Here is a 21,485-nt window from a genome sequence, read left to right as displayed (position 1 = left end):
TATACTATTGCGTTCATCTAATTTACTTATAGTTTCCTTCTTCATATTCAAGTCATTCACCCATTCTGAGTTTATCATGGTAGCAATTTGTATTTCTAAATGTTCACATCAATAAAATGAAGAAAAATAGATTAATCAATTGGGTACACAATTTAAAAACTGGAAAAGAACAAATTAAAAATCTCCAATTAAACACTAAATTGAAAATCTTGAAAATCAAAGGAGAGAATTTTAAAATTGGAAAAGTAAGGAAACCATTAAACAAATAAAATTCAGAAGGAGTTTTATTAAAAACAAGGAAAAAAGATAAAACATTGGTCAATTGGATTTTAAAAAAAGAAAGAAAAAGAAAGAAATTACCAATATAAAAAAATGGCAAACGTGAATTCATCACTAACTAAGAGGAAATTAAAGGAATTATTAGGAACTATTTTATTCAATTATATACCAACAAATCTGATGATCTAAGTGAAATGGATGAATATTTACAAAAGTAGAAATTACCCAGTTTAGCAAAAAAAAAAAGAGGAAATGTAATACTTAAATAACTCTATCTTAGAAAAAGAAATTGAACAAGTCATCAGCGAACTCCCTAAGAAGCATCTCCAGGACCAGATACAAGCACCAGAGGCACTGAAAGAAAAATTCATTCTAGTCCTTTTCTTCAAAATAGTTTGGAAAAATAGGCAAAGCAGTAGTTCTACCAGAGTCTTTTTATGACACCAGAATTATAATGAAACCTAAACCAGGAAGAGTAAAAACAGAGAAAGAAAACTTGACCAAGTACTCTAATGATTATTGATGCAAAAATGTTAAATAAAATGCTAGCATAACAATTAAAGGGATATACCACAGAGATTCGACTTTATGACCAGGTGGAGTTTCTAATAGGAATATAGAGCTAGTTCAATATTAGAAAAATTATTAGCACATTGACCACATCCATAACAAAAACAATAAAAAATATATCATTATCTCAATACATGGAGAAAAGGCTTATGACAAAATAAAGTACTCATTTCCATTTAGAACAAGCATTGAAATAAATGGAGGTTTCCTTAAAATAAATAGTATCTATCTAAAACCATCGGCAAGCATTCTCTATAATGGGGATAAATTAGAAGGCATTCCAAGAAGATCAAGGGTGAAACGAGGATTTGATTGTCATCGTTATCATTTAGCATTTTACTAGAAATGCTAGTAAATAAACAATAAGAAATAGCAATAAACTTATAGCAATAAGAACAGAAAGAGAAATTAAAGTTCTTCTTAATTAAAGTCATCATGCAATTAATTCACTGCCCCTGCTAAAGATCAGGAAAAAGGATTCTAAATTCCACAGTGAACAAGGAGTCAGGGATCTCCCAATGCCTCTTTTTTGGCTTGGTAGATATATTATGAAGCCAAGTTTTCATAGCTTTCTTTTTTTCAAAGCAGAATAACGCTTATAAAAGAATTGGTAAGTTGTGTAAAGTAGACGGATACGCAACTATCAAAACTCATCAGGGCAACTAAGCACTAGACATAGAATTAGGAGGAAATATGTTCAAATCTGGCCTCGGGCACTTGCTAGCGGTGTGACCAGGGGCAAGTCACTTAACCCCAATGGCCCAGCCCTTGCCACTCTTCTGCCTTAGAATTGATACTAAGACAGAATGAAAGAATTCAAAAACAACAACTTGGTACAAGCCCCACCAAGATGGAATTATGTAGTGAGGTTGGAGATCACCATAAAATATTTGAACCCCCCAAATAAGGATGTTGACAGAGGTGAGGGAATGGATCCTCATTAATTGCATGTCTTCCCCTTGAAAACAAAATGTACCATAAAAGGCGAAGTGTGTATTCTAGTTACAGAAACATCTGTTTGGATAGAATTGTCCTTCCTCTCCAGTCATCTAAACCCAAAATAAGAGAGATTGTGCTGCACTTGTGTCTTGAGTGCCATGGAAAGAGTACGGTGCCCAGCAGGTATCTCTTCCTCTGTCCTGTGCCTTGTTCTTTCATGTCAAAGGAGGGCACGTGAAGTGGCTTCTTCTGACTCATGAGGCACTATAAGAGACCTGACAGAAGAGTACACCTACTTACCGTCTTTCCTCTAAAGGTCTGGGTGCCAAACACAAACAGACAACTAGAGACCGTGTTGGAGCAAACTTCTAATAAAGAGAGGAGCCACTGCTTCCCCCAAAGGCAGTGGGACGCCACTGAAAGCGCCTCAGTGCTAGAAAAAAGAAGCTCGAGCTCCAACTCCAGTTGACCCCACGTGAGCTGCAGCCACTTGCCTTCCCCGATGCTGAGCTTTCTCATCAAGTTGAAGATAGTAGTAATAGCCATGGCCCACTACCTTAGAAGTGTGCTCTAGGGACAAAAGGAAACGGTGCATTAGGGTGAGTGGAGTACACATTGTCATATGGAGTCATGAAAGAGAATGTTTTTGTTTCACTGTTCTTCTTGTGTTAGAAGAGAAGGTCCGGTCTAATAAGGTGGGGGGGGGGTCTAGAAATGGACTCATGGCATGAGCATGGAATGGCAGAAAAAATCCATTAAACATTTTAAAAAGAAACGTTATCTATCAACAACACATGAAAAGATGCTCAAGATCAAAACCATGAGAAATCGAGTCAAAAATCCTAGAGGTTTCACCTCATAGCCAACATGTGATAAATATGACAACAGATGAAAATAGTAAACATCGAAGGAACTATGAAGAGACAAAAACGCTGGAGGAAGTGTGCATCGGTCCACCCATCATGGAAAACTATTGGGAGTTGTGTTGGAAAAACCACTTACCTGTTCATAATTCAGTTCAATTCGATTCCCTTTTATTAAGTATCTTCTATGTGCTAGGCACTGTGCAAAGTCCTGGGGATACAAATAAGAAAAAGAAATCCTGTTTCTGGCCCCAAGATGCTTACAATCTAATTGGGGGAAGTAACACCCAAAAGGAAGCTGAAAAGGTGGGGGATGCCAGGGGATATTCAGCTTGGGGGGCATCTTGCTCCATGGAGCTGAAACCAGGCAGAGTAACAGATGCAAAGTGGGGAGTACCGTATTCTGTGGCACAGTGAAATCTGACATCAAAAACGAAGAGAAAGATCCCACGGATACAAAACTATCTGGGGCATTGCTTTTGATTTACCAAGAAGGGGAAGGAAACTGGTTGCCTGTGGATTGGTAAATAGTTATAGAAATTGAGGCATATGAAAGTAATGAAATATTTTTACACCATAAGATGTGATGAATATGAATAATTCAAGGAAATGGCAATGTATATGGAATTGATATGAGCAAAGCAAAAAGAGCCAGTAGAATAATTTACACAACAACTATGACAACACAAAGGAAATCATCATCTGAAGCCCTCGGAAACAAGCCTCTTACCAGATGGGCGATAGAGCAGAGACGTAGAATAAGCATATATTGTCAGCATCTCTTTGCTGCAGGAATGGCGTGTAGGATCAGGAACGTGGTCACTGGGAAATGAGAGAGATATAAAAGGAGTCAGTAAAAGGTGAAACAAAGGTCTGAAGTGGAGAGGCAAGGGCTTGATTTTGACTCCTGACAAAAATGCAGAATGTATTGTTCGAGGAACGGCGAGTGCGAGTCTTCAAGGGTGCGAGCATCTCCAAGGGCAAGCGCATCTTCCTCCAGAAATACCACACAGACTAATCCCATTTTCCTATTTAACAGGGTTACTAAGCCAGTAAGTTAAGATAATGTTAGCGCTCTAATTTGACTAAATGTGGCTTCGCAGATATTCCTCTGGAGAAGATTGTGGATATGTTAATGGACTCTGAGCTCAACATGAGCCAGCCGTGTGATGGAAGAGCCCCGAAAGCTAAAAGAATTGTACATTTCATTAGGAAAGGCACGGCTTCCAGGAACAAGAGAACGATCAGCCTCCTCTCTTCTGCTGTGGTCAGACGAGTGCATGTGCACTTCTGGGAATCATCTTTTTAAAGGACATCAATATGTCGGAGAGCTAACAGAGAAAAGCAATGGGATGGTGAATGCAAGGGAAGACGAGTTCACGTCATTTAGGGATCAAACGAAGGAATGAGGCATAGTTGGCTTGAGTTGTGTGTTTTCTCGTTAGACTTAAGTGCCTTCACATCATGGATTGCCTTCACCTTCCTCTGACAGGAGAGGACTTGGGCGTGGGAGGTGAGACGATAAACGTCAACAAGTATTTGAAAAGGTGTCCACTTAAGGAGGTTTTAGCTCGTTCTGTTGGGCCCCAGGAAGAGGGAGAAGTAGCCCCCAATTAGGCACATTGCTATGAACTAAAATCTTCCCAATAATTAGAATTTATCCAAAAACAGAACGGACCACCTTTCAGGTACTATTTCCCTTTCATTACAGGACTTCATGCAAAGGGTAGATGACATTATATGTTATTCTTATTCTTTTCAAGGGTTCTAGCAACTCAGATCTGAAGCCTCCATGGCATGTTTAACTCTTCACTTTCCCCCTCCCATGTCTACTACATTGTCCTGTCTTGGCTATTCTTCCTCCATCATATGTCTCCTGTCATCTCCCTTGTCTCTTCTCATGCAGATTTCCATCATTTCCTTGCCTCAGTTTCCCAACTGGGCTCCTGGACCTAGGCATTCCATTCCCGTCCCCCAAAATTATTCTCTACATAACAAGCATAATTATTTTCCTAAAGTGATGTCAAGACTGTATCAGTTCTCTCATTTGAGAAGCTTCAGTGGCAACGGTTTGCCTCTGGGATCAAACAGAAGCTCCTTTTCCTGACCTTTAAAAATCCCTCCATCACCTGCCTCCAGACTTCTTTCCCAAATTCATTATACATGCTTCCTGTTCACCCACGCTACACTCTCTAGTCAAACTCCACTCAGACCTACCTACTTTCTGTTCTCGGGTGATCATCTGCCACCCGTGCCTCTGCACAGGCTGATCCTCCTTCCTGGAACGCAGCCCTCATAACCTCCACCTCCTTCCTGGCTTATCTTCAAGCTTCCTTCAGGTTCCAACTAAAATCTTCTCTCTCAAGAAACACGTCCTGCTTTTCTTGGTCCCTCCCTTCCCTCTGACCCTTTCCCAAACCTCACCTGGATGTCACACCTGGATGGTGGTTGGCATTTTAAGCCCTTTGAAGGAAAGACTGTTTTGGCCCTCTTAGATCCCTAACATCTAGCACCGTGCCTGACATAGTAGGAGCTTGGAAAGGGCTTATCCTCGTGTCTTAGATACCTCTCCTGTGTGCTACATGCAAATGTGATGAGAATATCCACTACGCCTTTTTTCATTCTGTAAGAAGTATTTTTGATTTTTAAAAAACCCTAGAAGTATCCTTCATCATCAGTTATGGACTCACATCTGTCTTGGGAATTGAGAGAACTGCCCATACCCTGGATATGTGAAAGCCAGGCTCACAATTGTCTCCCCAGGCCAATGAACCCCCCTCTTCTTTCCTCTTTGAATATATATATTTTTTCCAATTACACGTCAAATATTTTAACATTTATTTTTAATTTTTTGTTACACATTATTTCCCCTTCTTCCTTGCCCCCCATTGAGAGACAAGTGCTTTGATATGTTATACATGTTCAGTCATGTAGAACATATTTCCATTAGTCACACTGGACAAGGAAACACAGGCAGAAGGGAAAACACAGCATCCCTCAATCTGCATTCAGACTCCTTCTCGGGAGGCGGAGAGAATTTTTTACAAAAAGTCCTTCAAAATTGTCTTTGATTAATGCATTGCTGAGAATAGGCAAATCATTCACAGTTGCTCATCATGTAGTGTTGCTGTTCCTGTGTACAGTGTTTCCTGGTTCTGCTCACTTTGCTTTGCATCAGTTCATGTAAGTCTTTCCAGGTCTTTCTGCTCATCGTTTCTTATAGTACAGAGTATCCCATCACCTTCTACTCCGCTACTTTGGGCCGTACAGGGCATTCGGAGGAAACTCGTACGTCTGATGCGAGGGCTTTCTGAGCCCTTTTGACAAAGCAGCCTTGGTGTCCTCCTTCCTTTGGTGTCCATCTATCCCTCAACTCTCCCCCGTGGCTCCAGAAAGCTGTTGCATGCACACTGAAGAAAGCAATCTCGGCAGGAGGCTAAACCACGATAAGAGTAGCTAATAGAGATCTCAAACCTGTCAGCGAGTTAGGGGAGTCTCCTCAAGCATGTGATGCCTCCCTGCCCAGCAGAATGGGTGCATGAGAAAAATGTGTTCCAATGGCCATGAAAGAAGCTGAAGCAGGTGCTGTAGAGCACTTGGAATGTGTCCAAAATTGAAGAAGCCAAGGCATCCACTGCATCCTTGCCTTTCCAGCCACCTTGACTTTTGCCCTGCCACTGGTCTTGGATGCCTCTGGAAAAGAGAGTGAACCCAACTTTGTGCAACTCTGTTATTTCAATCCAATCTAGGCAGGAGTCAAAGATATGGCCCACTGTTTGGTATTTTGTGGTTTTATTATCTCATTATCTGATTATTTTACTCCTATGTCACAAGTCCTACGGTGATGGGCAAGTGGTGGAGTAGCAGGCATGGCTAACCTGGAAACTAGTCACCACCCTGTACAGACACAGGTAGCCACGGACATACTCACTGGAAGCAGCAGTGGATTTCAGCAGCCTTCTGGGTATTTGAGTTCCTTTTTGAAGGACCGACTGCTTACCTCCTGGGAAAGGAAAACGAGACTAGAAACGGTGCCCTAAAATTGTCTTCTTGAAGCTGCCTGCTTCACTTCATGCCACATTGATTGCTGCCGCACGCAGGGATCTTACCTGTTGGTTGAAACACAAAAAGTGTACAAAAGTTTTGTGAAGATGATTGCACTGGAGTGTGTGCATACTTATGGACGACATGCAATCCAGTAGACTTGAAAGACAAGCAGCTCTTATTGTGAGCGAGCTCAGCAGCCAAATAAGAGCCCGAGGGAAACAAGGCTAGCAAAGGAAGGCCAGTTTACTGCGTGCGGTCAAAGCTGCTTACATGCTTTTCTGGAGTTTTTCCCATGAGGAGCACCCTGAAGTTAGCATAGGTTTCACAACCACATCTAATACAGTCACGAAGCTTGTGTGCCTCGCAAAAGGAATGAATGCCAGGTCCGTGGCAATTTGATCATCACTTGCAAGAAAGTGCCATGCCACCAATCCCTGTGTACACTTCCATAATATGAACCCTGATGAGGCCAAAGAAGAATTGTATGGAGACTCATCAACAGTTTGACAAAAGAGAACAAGCTGGTAATTCTGGCACAGATTGTCAGACATGGCAGTGAATCCTTGGGAGGAATAAAGGTGGAAATACCAACAGTCACTTACTACTGAAGACTTGTGTATCCCATGACCTCTGTCTCCAATTTACCTAAAGACAATAAAATTTTGTGGATGCGCTCTCAAAGCAAACAAAAATTTCATGTAATTTTATATGTAATTTTGTTGTTGTTTTAATTTATTTGTTTGTTACATTAAAATACCCAGGAAACTCTCAGCCCCTCCCATCCCCTCATTAGAGCATCATCATCATTAGAGCATCATTTGTCAAAAAGATATATGTATATATAAAATTGTCTTGATTATTCAATTTGTTGTTTCTTTCTTTGGATGTGGGCATATACAAGTCATTTTTGAATATTTCTATTGCTATATATTATGTTCTCTTGGATCTGCTCATTATATTCTTCATAATTTCACAAAGGTCTTTCCAAATTTTCCCTTTAAATTTACCTGCTCATTCTTTCTTATGGTACAGTAGTATTCCATCACAATCCTATGCCATCACTTGTCTAGTCATTCATTGTTAAGAGGAGAGATAGATAGGATCTGATAGTGGCAAAGATAATGTGTAGCATAAGTGCTGAACCGATCATAGACTTATCTTCTCCAAACTATAGATTCTCTTTCAGTAAAGCAGCTGTCAACACATCAGAGTTCTTGAACAACATGTTGCTCACTTAAAAGGAAAGCTGAGTCGACACAGTTTGGCAACAGTGGAGCCAAAAAGGAGCGGGCACCTTTTAGAACGTTGGTGTGCAGCAGTGAACTTACTCATCTGGGCAACCATATTTGCAAACATCTGGATTAGTTTGATGAAAATGATGAGGAAATTCAGACGCTACCAAGTGAAAATTGAGAACTCCTTGGGATTTACCAGCGGGATAACCCATCCATCACTAAGAAGGCAGAGTTGAACTACATCAAAAGAAAAGTGAAAATGAAGCTTAGAGATATGCAGGATTCTTGGCTTAGTAAAAAGTCAGATGAACTGAGTTTTACACTTCAGTTTGTCAACAATCAAAAGAACATCTATGATGCCATGATATCTATTTATGGACAAGGTCTATGGTGCATCCCAGCTAGTCCATGCTTATAGAGCCACACTGATCAGTGATAAGGACATGATCCTAGAGAGGTGAGCTCTACACTTCCATAGTGTTCTCAACAGACCATCATTAATCAGTACTGAAGCAATCAATCAATCAATACTGATTATATACCTCAGGTTGAAGTCTACCTCTCTCTAATTGAATTTCCAACTGAAGAAGAGGTTTTTGAATGCCATTATACTCCTTTCAAGTGGCAAAGCAACTAATGATGTTTGCATTCCAGCAGAGATTTAAAAGGAAGGGGATCCACTGCTCAAACAAAAGCTGAATTAAAGCCTCCAGGGTATATGACAATACGAGGTTATCCCTCAAGAGATTAAGGATATCTCCATTGTACACCTTGATAAAAGAAAAGAAAATGGGTTGTTCCGTGACAATTGCAGGAAGGTCTCTCTATTAGTCATTGTTGGCAAGATTATCCAGATTCCTCTTTACTAGGCTAATACTTCTCCTAGAAGATAGTTATCTACCCAAGAGCCATTGTGGCTTCAGAAAGGGCTGAGGAATGGTTGGTACAGTATCTGATGCCTGAAAACTCCCAGAGAAAAGCCAGGAGCAGAACAGAGGTATGTGTATAACATTCATTGATCTGACCAAGAGCATTGACACTGTAAGTCATGAGGGCTTATGGGTGATCATGGCAAAATTTGGTTGCCCAGCAAAGTTATCAATATTGTATAACAGTAAAGGTTTTGAAATGAGTGGAGCCAAGATTGTGGAGTAGAGCAGAGAAGCTCAAAGTCGCCAGGAGAACCCTCTCCAGTCAATCTTAAAATAATGTCACAAAAAGAATACAGGAGTGAAAGAACCAACAAGGATACAGAGTGAAACAACTTCCAAGAAGAGAAAAATCTAAAAGGTAGGCAGAGAACATCTGGAGCACTGGGATGAGAGGGAAACACAGACAGCAGGAAACTATAGAAAGGAGTGAGGCACAAGCCAAGAGAAAGACCCCTATCCCCACCCCACATCTGCTGTGTCAGGTTCTGAACCTTAGCCCAAACCAACATCCAGATCATGTGACCCTACCTGGGCAAAAAGAGGTCCAACCAATTCACACTCCTTGAAATTATAAACTTGAATTCCAGCCCAGGGCAGTCTGTGCTGAAGCATGTTGATTTGTATGGACCTAGAGCAAAGCCAGGAGTCCTAGGCTGGGCCTGTGGTAATAGATCCCTGTTTGTGTATTTGGTAGACCCAAAGATGGGGTCCCTCCTGGTCCTCTTGCTAAAAGCTCAAGGAAGAGCCCTAGGACAGGGCAATCTACTGTGTGCCTGATAAATCAAATTTACAGTGAAACTAAAAGCCTACACCTAAGCCTGAGGCTAGAATTTGAGCACTCCCTGACCTGATCAAGCACAGAGTGAGACCAAAAGATTATGCCCAAGCCTGAGTTTAAAAGTTCAGCTATCAGCATCTCAAGGGTTAATTGAATCAGCAGTGGGAGGTGGCTCTCAGAGCTCTCAGCCCTTAGGCCATCATATGATCTTGTAAGAACAGAAACTGGCAGGAACCCAGAAATAAAACAAAGGGTAGCATCAAGGAAAGACTGAAGTTTAACAGTGTACCCTCACCAAAACACCGAAACACCAGCAATTCCAGGCTTCCTGGGGAAGACAGACAATTTGCCTGGGGCTAAAGCCACTGAACACCAGACAGATAACAGAATAGCCATCCCCCCTCACTCAGATAGAGATGGCAAACAGAACAGAAGCAAAAAAGCCTCAAAACAACAGGAAAAACAAGAAGGGGGCAACTTTGGACACATTTTATGGAGCAAAAATACAGAGGAGATAGAAGAGGAAACACAAGCAAATGCGCCGAAGCCTTCAAAAGGAAATGGAAACTCTCCATAAACTTTTGAAGAATTTGAATCGAAAATGATCAAAAAGATGGAAGCCTTCTGGCAGGAAAAGTGGGAATTAATGCAAAAGAATTTCACGCAACTACAAAACCAGTTTGACCAAACTGAAAAGGAAAACCAGGCTTTAAAGGTCAGAATTAGGCAACTGGAAGACAACGAGCAGGTTAAAGAGCAAGAATCAATAAAGCAAAGCCAAAAGATCAAGAAATTAGAGGAGAACATAAAATATCTCACTGACAAGGTGACAGACTTGGAAAATAGAGGGAGAAGAGACAATTTAAGAATAATTGGACTACCAGAAAATCCAGAAATAAACAGCAAACTCGACATCGTAATACAAGATATAATCAAAGAAAATTGCCCAGAGATCCTAGAACAAGGGGGCAATACAGCCACTGAAAGAGCTCACAGAACACCCTCTACACTAAATCCCCAAAAGACAACTCCCAGGAATGTAATTGCCAAATTCCAAAGCTTTCAAGCAAAGGAAAAAATCCTACAAGAAGCCAGAAAAAAAAAAAACAATTCAGATATAAAGGAATGCCAATCAGGGTCACACAAGACCTTGCAAGTTCTACTCTGAATGATCTTAAGGCATGGAACATGATTTTCAGAAAGGCAAGAGAGCTGGGTCTTCAACCAAGAATCAGCTATCCAGCAAAACTGACTATATACTTCCAAGGGAAAGTATGGACATTCAACAAAATAGAAGATTTCCAACTTTTTTGCAAAGAAAAGACCAGAGCTCTGTGGAAAGCTCGATATTGAAAAACAAAGAGCATGGAATACCTGAAAAGGAGTCCACTTGGAAACGGCCAATGCAGATTTGTCAGCAGAAGGACAAGAATAATGTGGCATCATAAGGATTCCAATTATATATCATGGTTTGAACTCCAGCCAGAGCTAATGGAAGAAGGCCCACCATTACATATAAAACTATGATTCCCATGAACATGATTCAGTGTAGATAAAATCTGAATTAAAATCTGGAATCAGTGCAAAAAAAAAAAAGAGTGTACCCTAAACTCCAAGAGAACAGAACCTAACTATAAAAAGGTGGGGAAAATGAGCAGACAACAAAAAGAGCACCTAGATATAAAGAATTTTTATGGAGACAAAGAGCAAGGTACAGACACAGAAGGGGACAGTGAAAGCAAAGCAAACACACACAAAGTCCAAAAGAAAAATATGGATTGGTCACAGATTCTGAAAGAGCTCAAAAAGAACTTCAAAAACCAATTAAGAGAGGCAGAGAAAAAATGGGGAAGTGATGAGACCCCCCAAGCCAGGGATCAAAGACCCTCAGTTGGAAAGCCCCCCAGCCACACTTGCCCTCCCTTCTCTCCACTATCTATAGGGCATGTTTGTATCCTATATCCCTCAAAACCCCTGATGGTGACTGTATCCCCCCAAAAATCTTGTGAATGTATCATATAACCTATGGACAACCCAGATCTTCCAATCCTTGTATAAGATGTAGCCTATAAATCGCTAATGTATGACAGACTCTATTATGATCTTTAAGGCTCTTTGTTAATCAGTTCCCTATCACCATTCACCATATAAATTTTGCCTGTTACCATGTATATAGAAAGTTCAAGTAGGAACTCCATTTGTTATAAAAATCCCGACTATTTCCAATAAAGTTGCCATTGATTGCTTCTCTGGTCCTCCTGTTCCCTTATCACTCTCCTCGCCTTCAGAGATCCCAGACTTCTCATCAGCAGGATATTGGCTGGCCAGTCCCTGTCATTTTCAGGGAAGAAAAATGAAATCAATGTAAGAAGAAATGAAAAACGAGAACCAAAAACTCACAGGAGAAAAACCAGGCCTTAAAAAATAGAATTGAGTAACTAGAAATTAGTGATCTCATGAGAAATCAAGAAACAATAAAATCAAATCAAAAGAATGAAAAAAAAACAGAAGAAAACATTAACTATCTCATTGATAAAAACAACTGACCTGTAAAATAGAGAGAAAATTTAAGAATTATTGGACTATCTGAAAGCCATGATAAAAAAAATAATAATACTGGACATCATAATACAAGAAATTATCAAAGAAAACTATACAGATATTCTCAAACAAGTTGATAAAAATAGAAATTAAAAGAATCCACTGATCACCTCCAGTAATAAATCCTCAAATGACACTTCCAGGAATATAATAGCCAAATTCAAGAGTCCCCAAGCCAAGGGGAAAATACTATGAGCAGCCAGAAAAAAATATTTAAATACCATGGAAATCACACAGGACTTAGTGGCTTCCACATTAAAGGATCAGAAGGCTTGGAATATGATATTCAGGAAGGTGAAAGATCTAAATTTAAAACCCAGAGTCACCTCTCCAGCAGCTGGGTATTTTCTTTGGGGGGGGGGGGTGGACATTCATTAAGATAGATTTCCAAGTATTCCTGAAGAATAATCCAAACCTAAACAAAAAATTTGAAGCCCAAACACTAGATCCAAGAGAAGCCTAACAAGATAAAAAAGAAAGAAAATTGAAGGGACTAATTGAGGTCAAAACGTTCATATTTATACATGGAAAAAGGATATCTGTAATTCTCAAACATTGTTGTTAGTAGAGCATAAAGAAGGAATATACTTTTAAAGAGGTGAGGAAGTAAGCTGATTATGATATGATATGTAAAAAAATTCAGGGGATATAAAAGAGGATTGCACTAAGAGAAAAGGGAAGGGAGGTAATTGGAGGAAGGTGGGTAATAAAAAACAAAACACTGGTGAGGAGGAATGGAGTGAAAGGATATAGAGCAGGATATGGAAATGGGTTTTGACAAAAAATAAAAATAAAAAAATGAGTTAGTGATTTTCAGAAAGGGAAAAAATAGATATTGTATAAGAGCTCCATAACTGAATCCTTGCATGAGTTCTGGATAATAATCAATGCTCTTGTTCTTTCTACCTAACTGACTATATATGTGATTCCTTCTATGAGCCCATTTTGATGAGAATAAAGTTCAAGCATTGCTCACTATACTGCTGCTTCCCTTCCACTGTAAATGCTCTTTTGCATTTCTATTATATGAGAAAATTTACCCCTCTCCCTTCCCTCTTCTCCAAGTTCATTCCCTTTTTTCACCCCTTAATTTTATTTTTTATTCTTCAGTCCATCATAATCAACTCAAATCTATGAGCTCTGTCTATGTATAATCAATGTAACTGCACTAACAATAATATAGTTCTTTGGAGTTACAAGCATCAGCTTCCCATGTAGTAATGTAAACAATTGAATATTACTGAAAAATTTATGAATTCACTTTCCTTTCTATCATTTTATGCTTCTCCCCAGTCAAATGTTCTTTTAGCTTTCGTCTTTTCATCAGGAATGCCTTCTATTTCATTAGAAAGTTCTCTCATTAAATATCCATATTTCCCCTGAAGGATTATACTCAGTTTTGTTAAGGAAATGATTCTTTGTTATAATCCTAGCTCCATGGCCTTATGGAATATCCTATTCCAATCCCTCACATCTTTTAATGTAGAAGCTGTGGAATCTTATATTACTCTGACTGTAGCTCTCCAATAGTTGAATTGTTTCTGACTAATTGCTGGATTTTCTCCTTGACCCGAGAATATCAATTGGTTATGATATTTCTGGGAGATTTCATTTTCACCTTGTATTTTCCCCTGTGGTTCTAGGATATTGGTGTAGCTTTCTTTGATGATTTCTTGAAATGCAATTTCCAGGTTTTTTTTTAATCATGGCTCTCAAGTAGTCCAATAATTCTTAAATTACTTTTCCTTGATATATTTTTCAAAGTCAGTTGTTTTTCTAGTGGGATATTTCATAATGTTATATTTTTTCATTCTTTTTATTTTGTTTGATTGTTTCTTGGTGTCTCATTGAGTCATTAGTTTCCATTTGTCCAATTCTACATTTTAAATAATTGTTTATTCAGTGAGCTTCTGTACCTCTTTTTCCATTTTGACAATTCTACATTTTAAACAGTTCTTCTATTCAATGGATTTTTGTGTCCTTTTTACCAAACTTTTGGCTTAATAGTGATTTTCTTGCATCATTCTTACTTTTCCCCAATTTTTCTTCTACCTCTCTTATTTAATTTTCAAAATCGCTTTTGAGCTCTTCCAGAAATTGTTTTTCAGGATGAAACCAATTTGCATTATTTTGAGCCTTTGCGTGTAGCTGTTTTGACCTTAAGTGTCTTCTGAGTCTGTGTGTTGAGCTTCCCTATCACCATTGTAACTTTATATAGTCAGGTTCATTTTTTCTTGTTTGCTCACTTTCCCAGACTATTAGCTTTTAACTTCATGTTCAAGGTGACTTCTTCTCCCAGGGTCAAGGAGATAATGTTCCAAGTTTCAGGTTTTTCTTACCACTTTTTTCAGAGCTAATTCTGGGGGTCCAAAACTTTTTAGTTCTTCCAAATTGATATGATCTAAGGAGTGGTTATTGCTCTTCTGACCTATTCTATGTTCCAAGCACTATTTTCTGCCCTAGAATGTGAGCAACTCTTCAGATTGTGACCTAGAACCATGTGTAATCACTGAAATAGTCTAGTACCTGGTACCACAAAGGATCCCCTATAATCTTCTGACCATTTATCTGACTGCCTTACCATCTATGGGCTGAAAATTTTGGAAGCTACTGCCAGAGACTCAGTCACCTCCAAGCCCTGCTTCTGGCTTGCAAGAGCAGGGCCTATGCAGGTCTATACTCCATTGTAATCCTAATGATACAGACCTTTCCCAGTGACCTTCTAAGTTGTCTTGGGGAGAAAATTATTTCATTCTGATCTTTTCTTGATTCTTCCATTTTAGCATTCATTTTGAGTCATTATTTTAAAATTGTTTGGACAAAACCAATGCAACCAAAATAATAAGGGAAACAATCTTCTTAGAACCAGGAGAACATTGTATACAGAGACTGATACACTGTGGTACAATTGAATGTAATGAACTCCTCTAGTAGTAGCAATGCAATGACCCAGAACTATTCTGAGGGACTTATGAGAAAGATGCTCTCCACATCCAGAAAGAACTGGGGGAGCGGAAACACAGAAGAAAATCAACTGCTTGATCACATGGGTCAATGGGGATAGGATTGGGGATGGAGACTCTAAATGATCATCCTAGTGCAAATATCAACAACATGGAAATAAGTTTTGACCAAATACACATGTAAAACCCAGTGGAATTGTGCATTGGCTATGAGAGGGGGTGGGAGGAGGAGAGGGAAAGAACATGAAGCATGTAACCATGGGGAAAATACTCTAAATTAACTAAATAAATTTTTAAAAAATTATTTGGAGAGGAACTTGAGAGAACTTAGGTGAGTTTCAGTCTTTATTCTGCTATCTTGGCTCTGCCCCCTTTATTATTTAAAATATTTAAAAGCAAAGGAGATCCTCTCACAGGATAGCTACCTGCATCTCTCTACCAAAACTTCTTCCACCGTCTTCTTAAAAGAAGCATTGGAGATCTGTGTGTTAGGCATAGAGTCTAATAGCCTTTTGACTCTTCTTGTTTCCTTGTTGTGAATGATGTCTTACATTTATTTTCTATGTTCACCTTCATATTGAGATTACTACACATTTCTCTACCTCTTCATCTTCTACAAGACATGCTAGCATTTAAACTATTTAAACGGTAGTCTTTAAAATACATTTCTTCTTGCCTTCGAATGTGTGGCAAGTTTCATCCTATCAGTTCCTTGATTTGTCCCAAGTAGAATCTTTGAGTCACCCTAAAATTCAAGCAGCAACTTTCTTTTTTCTTCCCCTTTGATAAGTGGGCTTTATTTCATTCTTGATATTTGTATTAGCAGCACTTAGCAGAGTATTTGGAACACAGATACTATATGCACCAAATAGCCGTGGTATTAATGTACCATTAATCAAATTTGTCGATTGACTGATTGGTTTCATTTAGAGGGAGAATATCAAGATTGGTGCGACTCAGCTTCCTGAGCACTATCATTTAGTGGTACCAATGGCCTAATGAATCTTTATAGACATTTTACAAACTAGGTCATCCTTAGCACTCTGCACTAATGTTTATGCCACTCTGTCCTCAGTACTGAAGTAAAAGGGAACACATAAGAATGAGAGCCATTTTGTATTTTTCATTGTTTTCTGGGTTATCAAGGCAAAATTATTCATCACAAGTGGTTAGGATATGAGTGATGAGCCTGTCCATACTTAGTTAAACTCATCCTCAGAAAGCAGAAACAGTCTGTTGCCAGGGCCATATTCAAAGCCCTTCCTGTTTAGTAGACAATTACTAGTGGAGTAAACCTGGATTTAGAGTTTCAAAGACCTGAGTTCAAATCCTGAACCAGACACTCCCTACCTATGTGACTCTGAGCAAGGCACTTAAACTTCTCCCAGTCTAAGTTTCACCTTCAATCAAGTGAGGATAATAGCACTTATCTGCCAGGATTCTTTAGCGTATAAAAAGGGATCATAGCTATAAATGTTTTTGTAAACTTAAGGCATGATATAAGAGAAGACATGGCTAAGAGCCAGAGCCAAGATTTGAATTAGGACTCCTAATGCTAAAGCCAATGAATGCATTTTGATGGAAACTTTGCACTTCCTTTTTTCAAAAGACAGTTCATCCTTGTGTTCTGGAGAAGACTCATGCTTAGATATACCACTATATCTGGCCTATATCCAAAAGTGATGAAAAATAGGAAAAGGTTCTAGAAATAGAAGAATATTGACATGCTGGGAATCGTCAGGCCATGATGTCTTGACATGGTCACATGTGGAAGCCAGGAGGTCACAAAGTGGCTCCTTGGCAGGATGGAGTCTCCCACTCATCCCCCTCTGTGTGACTTCTCTCATCAACATCCCTTACTAATAGAATTGACATGATGATTGTTCTCTCCCTAGTCTTGGAAAAAGTAATATGAGAGCAAAATGCTTGCACACTATTTCCCCAAAAGACTATCATGGGTTAACTTTTGCTTAGGTATAGTATTCCTAACAAAAGCTGTGCCCACAAAAGCTGTATTCAGAAATTCCCTACTCCCATGCACAGAAACTAATCCTGAGCCAGTACATACATCATTGTAGGGAAAGGCTTGTACAATATGCCTTAGTACATCATGTCTCAGTGACTTGATTTACTAACCAAAACCCTTCTTGGAAAACTCCCCAACAAACTATGAAAAATAATTAGTCTAACATTAAATCTGAATTGTGTTTTTAGTACCCCTTTGATCTCTCCACTTGACTTGGTTGCACTTGACTATGATTGTTGATTGTCTCTAGAATTTCTGATTGATTATCTATTTTTACTAAAGGTAATAAGTGAATTTCCTTGATTGTCTATAAGCTCAAGCTCCTCACAGGTTAATGAGGAAATTAAGCCACCTGTGATGAAATCATTTATCTAGTGCAAAACCTTTGGGTATCCTGTCAGCATCAATAGTTACAATGTGTATAGAATAATCACAGAATGTTAATCAAATGATTTATCAAAAGTTAACATGTCACTTACCCAATTATACACACACAGCTATCTTCCATCATTCATTTCTGCCTACACCGCTCCACCTGACGAGGACCCCTAGAGCCATGAGCAGGGCTGGACCCAAGCTTTTGGCATTGACAGTAACTCTTCTTTTGGTGGCAAAATACTCCCAAACAAACAAGCTGCCCATCAGCTGAGGGATAGTTGAATAAGTTGTAGCATATGAATGTGATGGATTTAGAGTTTCAAAGACCTGAGTTCAAATCCTGAACCAGACACTCCCTACCTATGTGACTCTGAGCAAGGCACTTAAACTTCTCCTAGTCTAAGTTTCACCTTCAATCAAATGAGGATAATAGCACTTATCTGCCATTATGATGTCATAAATGGGAAATCTATTTCCAAGAGACCCAGGAAGACTTACATGAACTAATGGAGAGTGAACGGAGCAGAACCACAGAATAATTTATAACATCAATATGATAAAAGTGAACAATTTAAGGACTTCTATAAATAGATGAAGAATGAGATGAGAAGAGCCAAGAAAACAATATCTGGAATAATCAGAACCTTTCCAAACCAAACAATTTTGTAAGATGTAAGAACTATGGTCAACACAATGACCACCCAAGATTCTAAAGGACCTGTGATAAAGCATGCTATCCATAACAGAAAAGTGATGGATGAGAAACATACACACAAACATATATTGGCAATAAATTAGAGATTATCCCCCATCTGTGGGAAGTGTCTTATGAGAGCATAATCAATGACAGAGAAGTGTTATTTTTTATCTCATATATACATATACGTTGAGGGTATTTATATACATATATTTACATATATGTATTTCATTTCCTCCGTTTCTCTCTCTCTCTCTCTCTCTCTCTCTCTCTCTATATATATATATATATATATATATATATATAGTAAACAAGGGAACATTATGAGGAAATTGTTTTTCTTTTCTCTGTAATGACTTGGGAGGTGGCAGGGAGAGAAAATAGATTTTGTTCATTAAAGAGTCAATTTGAGAAACAGAGAGATAGTGGGGTGCTACAGATAGGGAATGTCTTTGGGATGAGGCCGCCATATTGTTGATTTTGCTTTATTGTTTTGCTTTGTTATGAAGCCTCTTCCAGACTGAGGGCAATATATACAGGTATGAGGTGCTCCGGCAGAGCTAGAACCTCTGATGTGTGGGCTTACCAAGCCCTTTTCCAGGTTGCTTATCCAGCTCTTGCCCAGCTCCAAGAGTTGTAGCACCCCAGTGAGACCTTTTGAGAAAAGGCTGTCCTGTTCCTCTATTGGAATAGTCTCTTTGAATGGTTTTAGCAGCAAGAAATACTGGCACTAAATAAAGAGTCCCCTTTACTCTCCAAGGATGTGCTTCCATCACCGTGGTGACGGCTGGGCCTCTCAGCGTATTCAGATCTCAATATTTCGCATCAGACATCGGCCCAGGCTCATTCCATGTCAGTGGCAGGTTGCCAAGACGACTTACCCCTTTCTTATTAACCATCTTCCTCCGCTCCTCCTCTTGGTCAGGAGCGAGCATGGCTGCTGACGTTCCTAAGCAGCAAACAGCTCTGCAGAGGGAACAGCTTCGTTCTACTTAGGTACAGAGACGAATCACGTCCGCTGGCCCTTTCACCGGGTCCCGCCATGAGGTGACAAAGTAGACCCAAATGAGCGATCCGAATGGCCAGAGATGGGCGGCTTCTGTGTTGAAGTTCATCCTGATGGCTCAGGAGAAGGGATGGAGCTGGTGAGACCTTTGCATCCTTTCCTGCTTGTATGCAGCCTCTCTTCGGTCCTTTCTCTGCTCAGACTCCCATTATTTCCACACTGATGAGCCTTAGGGCAACGGCTTGTTGATGTAGTCAAGCAAAAGAAGAAAGCCAGCGAGGCGCCTCCCACGGAGCACCAAGGACGAGAGCCGAACTTGCCTCAGAAACGCCCCCTGATGAAGGCGCGGCATAAAGAGAGACCCTGAACAAGGAAGAGGGTGATGACAGCTGGCACGAGCAGCATCGTTTAAGGCGTCAAACACGTGGGAATGAGTGAGTTCTCGGAGACCTCAGAGCTGGGTTTGGAATTGGGAGCCCAGAGTTCCGATCCAGCCTCAATCCCTTAAAGAGGGATCAGGAGTCAAAGCACCCGAACTCTAATCTTCCAGGCCATCCTCAGTGATGGAGGGAAAGTGGTCACTGCTGTGCCTGCCCAGACGGTGGGGCTTCAATCAGGTGAACCTGATTAAATCAGGAAGTGCCGGGTACACTTGAAGAAGATGCTCCGTGATGCTCCGCTGTGCTCATCATCGTCAATCAATCAGCAAGCACCGAATTGCTTCTAAGTGCCCGACCAAGAGCTAGGATGGGAGGGCTGCAAGGGGAGAAGGCATTTCCTGCCCTCAAGAAGCTTATGTTATATTGAGGAGAATATGCGCGCACGCACACACACACACATGCTCGCACATGTGCACACTCATACATGTACCTACACATGCACACATGTGCACACATGCATGCGTGCACACTCGCTCGTGCATGCACTCCCATGCACGTGCACATGCATGCACACGCACACGCCAACACAAAACATGTTTGTGGGAAACCAATAGAACCTGAAGGGATCTGGGAAAGGAGCCATGCACAATTGCGGGGCTTGAGTAGAGCGTTAAACGAAACTCGAGGGTCTACACATCAGGACAGGATCCGCTCCAGGCACGGAGGAGAGGCAGGACTGAGGCATTCAGAGTGGGACGTTTGTTTGAGGGACAACAACACGTCCACTTGGGCTGGCCCAGGTGGAAGATCCCTCCCCAAGGAGCCGCTGGGCGGCTCTCTGGGGCTCACTGCCTCCACGGCCCGCCAGGGCTCTGTCCCAGCTCCAGAGGACACCAGTCACCGCACAACGGTCACCTGGCCGGAACTGATGACCACGACTCAGCCCTAACAAGAGCATCTCACTTGGGGTTTGCGGAGCTCTCGAAGCTCGCCAAAGCTCGCGAGGCCGTGCTTTCTGCAGACACCAGGCGCAGGGGGGCCCGTGGGGGCTCGCCCCACCTCCCCACGTTCCTTCTTGCCTTTCGCAGGGTGGGAGGAAGTTCCCCCTTCAGGGTGGGCTGGGCCTGGAACATGTGTCGGGAAAGTTGTAGCAATGGTTTTCCTCAGCCCCTTCGCACCGAATCTTTAGGTCCTTCCGTGATTCGCCTCCATTGCACCATTCTTTCCAAGTCCCATTTTTCTCGGAATCCTGTTGTAGCCTTCTGGGTATTTTGCATCTCCTGGTGGAGGGGGAGCCAGCTGTAAGGCAAGAAGACCCGAGTTCAAGGGCTACCTCTGAAAAATGTTACCTGGCTGACCCTGACGGACTGACCTAGCAGCGTTCTGGCCAGCCCACTCAGAAAAAGCTCTGCCCTGCACTGGTGGCCATCATTCGCTCACCTGGCCGTCCCTATTCAAGCAAGACTAACGGTTGATCCCAGTCCTTGGCCCTGTGCTCAGGAGCCACTTATCTTGGTGCTTTACGTTTCCCATAAAAAGTAAACTGAGGAAAAGAGCCCCTCCTTTGTGTCCTTGGACCCGAGACTGCCTGCCGCAGTACCGGGCACGCTGAATAAGCTTGAGAAAAGCCGGTGGGGTTGATTGCAAGCCAACAAATGCCAAAGAGAAAACCCCACTTGTTGGAGCCACTCGAGGGAAGCCTCGGCCATTTCTAGGACCCTGGCAGGGTCCCGTGTTCTCAGAAGGCTGAATTCCAGCTTCGGCTTCTTTCCTGTTCATTCTGGGGAGGCC

At 40.9% G+C, this 21,485-nt stretch overlaps 1 long non-coding RNA gene across 2 annotated transcripts; it reads right to left on the bottom strand.

The window, feature by feature from the left end:
- Positions 1-266: 266 nt before the first annotated feature.
- Positions 267-18,568, bottom strand: LOC107651223 (uncharacterized). Of its 2 annotated transcripts, XR_001627525.2 has the most exons (5): positions 17,713-18,568; positions 6,583-6,760; positions 3,382-3,473; positions 2,791-2,862; positions 267-2,358 (listed from the first exon to the last, which is right to left on the bottom strand). It is a non-coding gene; the product is annotated as an uncharacterized LOC107651223 (long non-coding RNA). The 2 variants fall into 2 exon arrangements; XR_008915968.1 differs by lacking the exon at positions 6,583-6,760 and having other exon boundaries at positions 17,713-18,560.
- Positions 18,569-21,485: the final 2,917 nt, after the last annotated feature.

Source organism: Monodelphis domestica, chromosome 2 (genome assembly GCF_027887165.1).
Source record: "Monodelphis domestica isolate mMonDom1 chromosome 2, mMonDom1.pri, whole genome shotgun sequence".
Lineage (NCBI taxonomy): Eukaryota > Metazoa > Chordata > Mammalia > Didelphimorphia > Didelphidae > Monodelphis > Monodelphis domestica.
The sequence above is the reverse complement of the archived record's forward strand: the minus strand, read 5'-3'. Positions and strand labels throughout refer to the sequence as shown.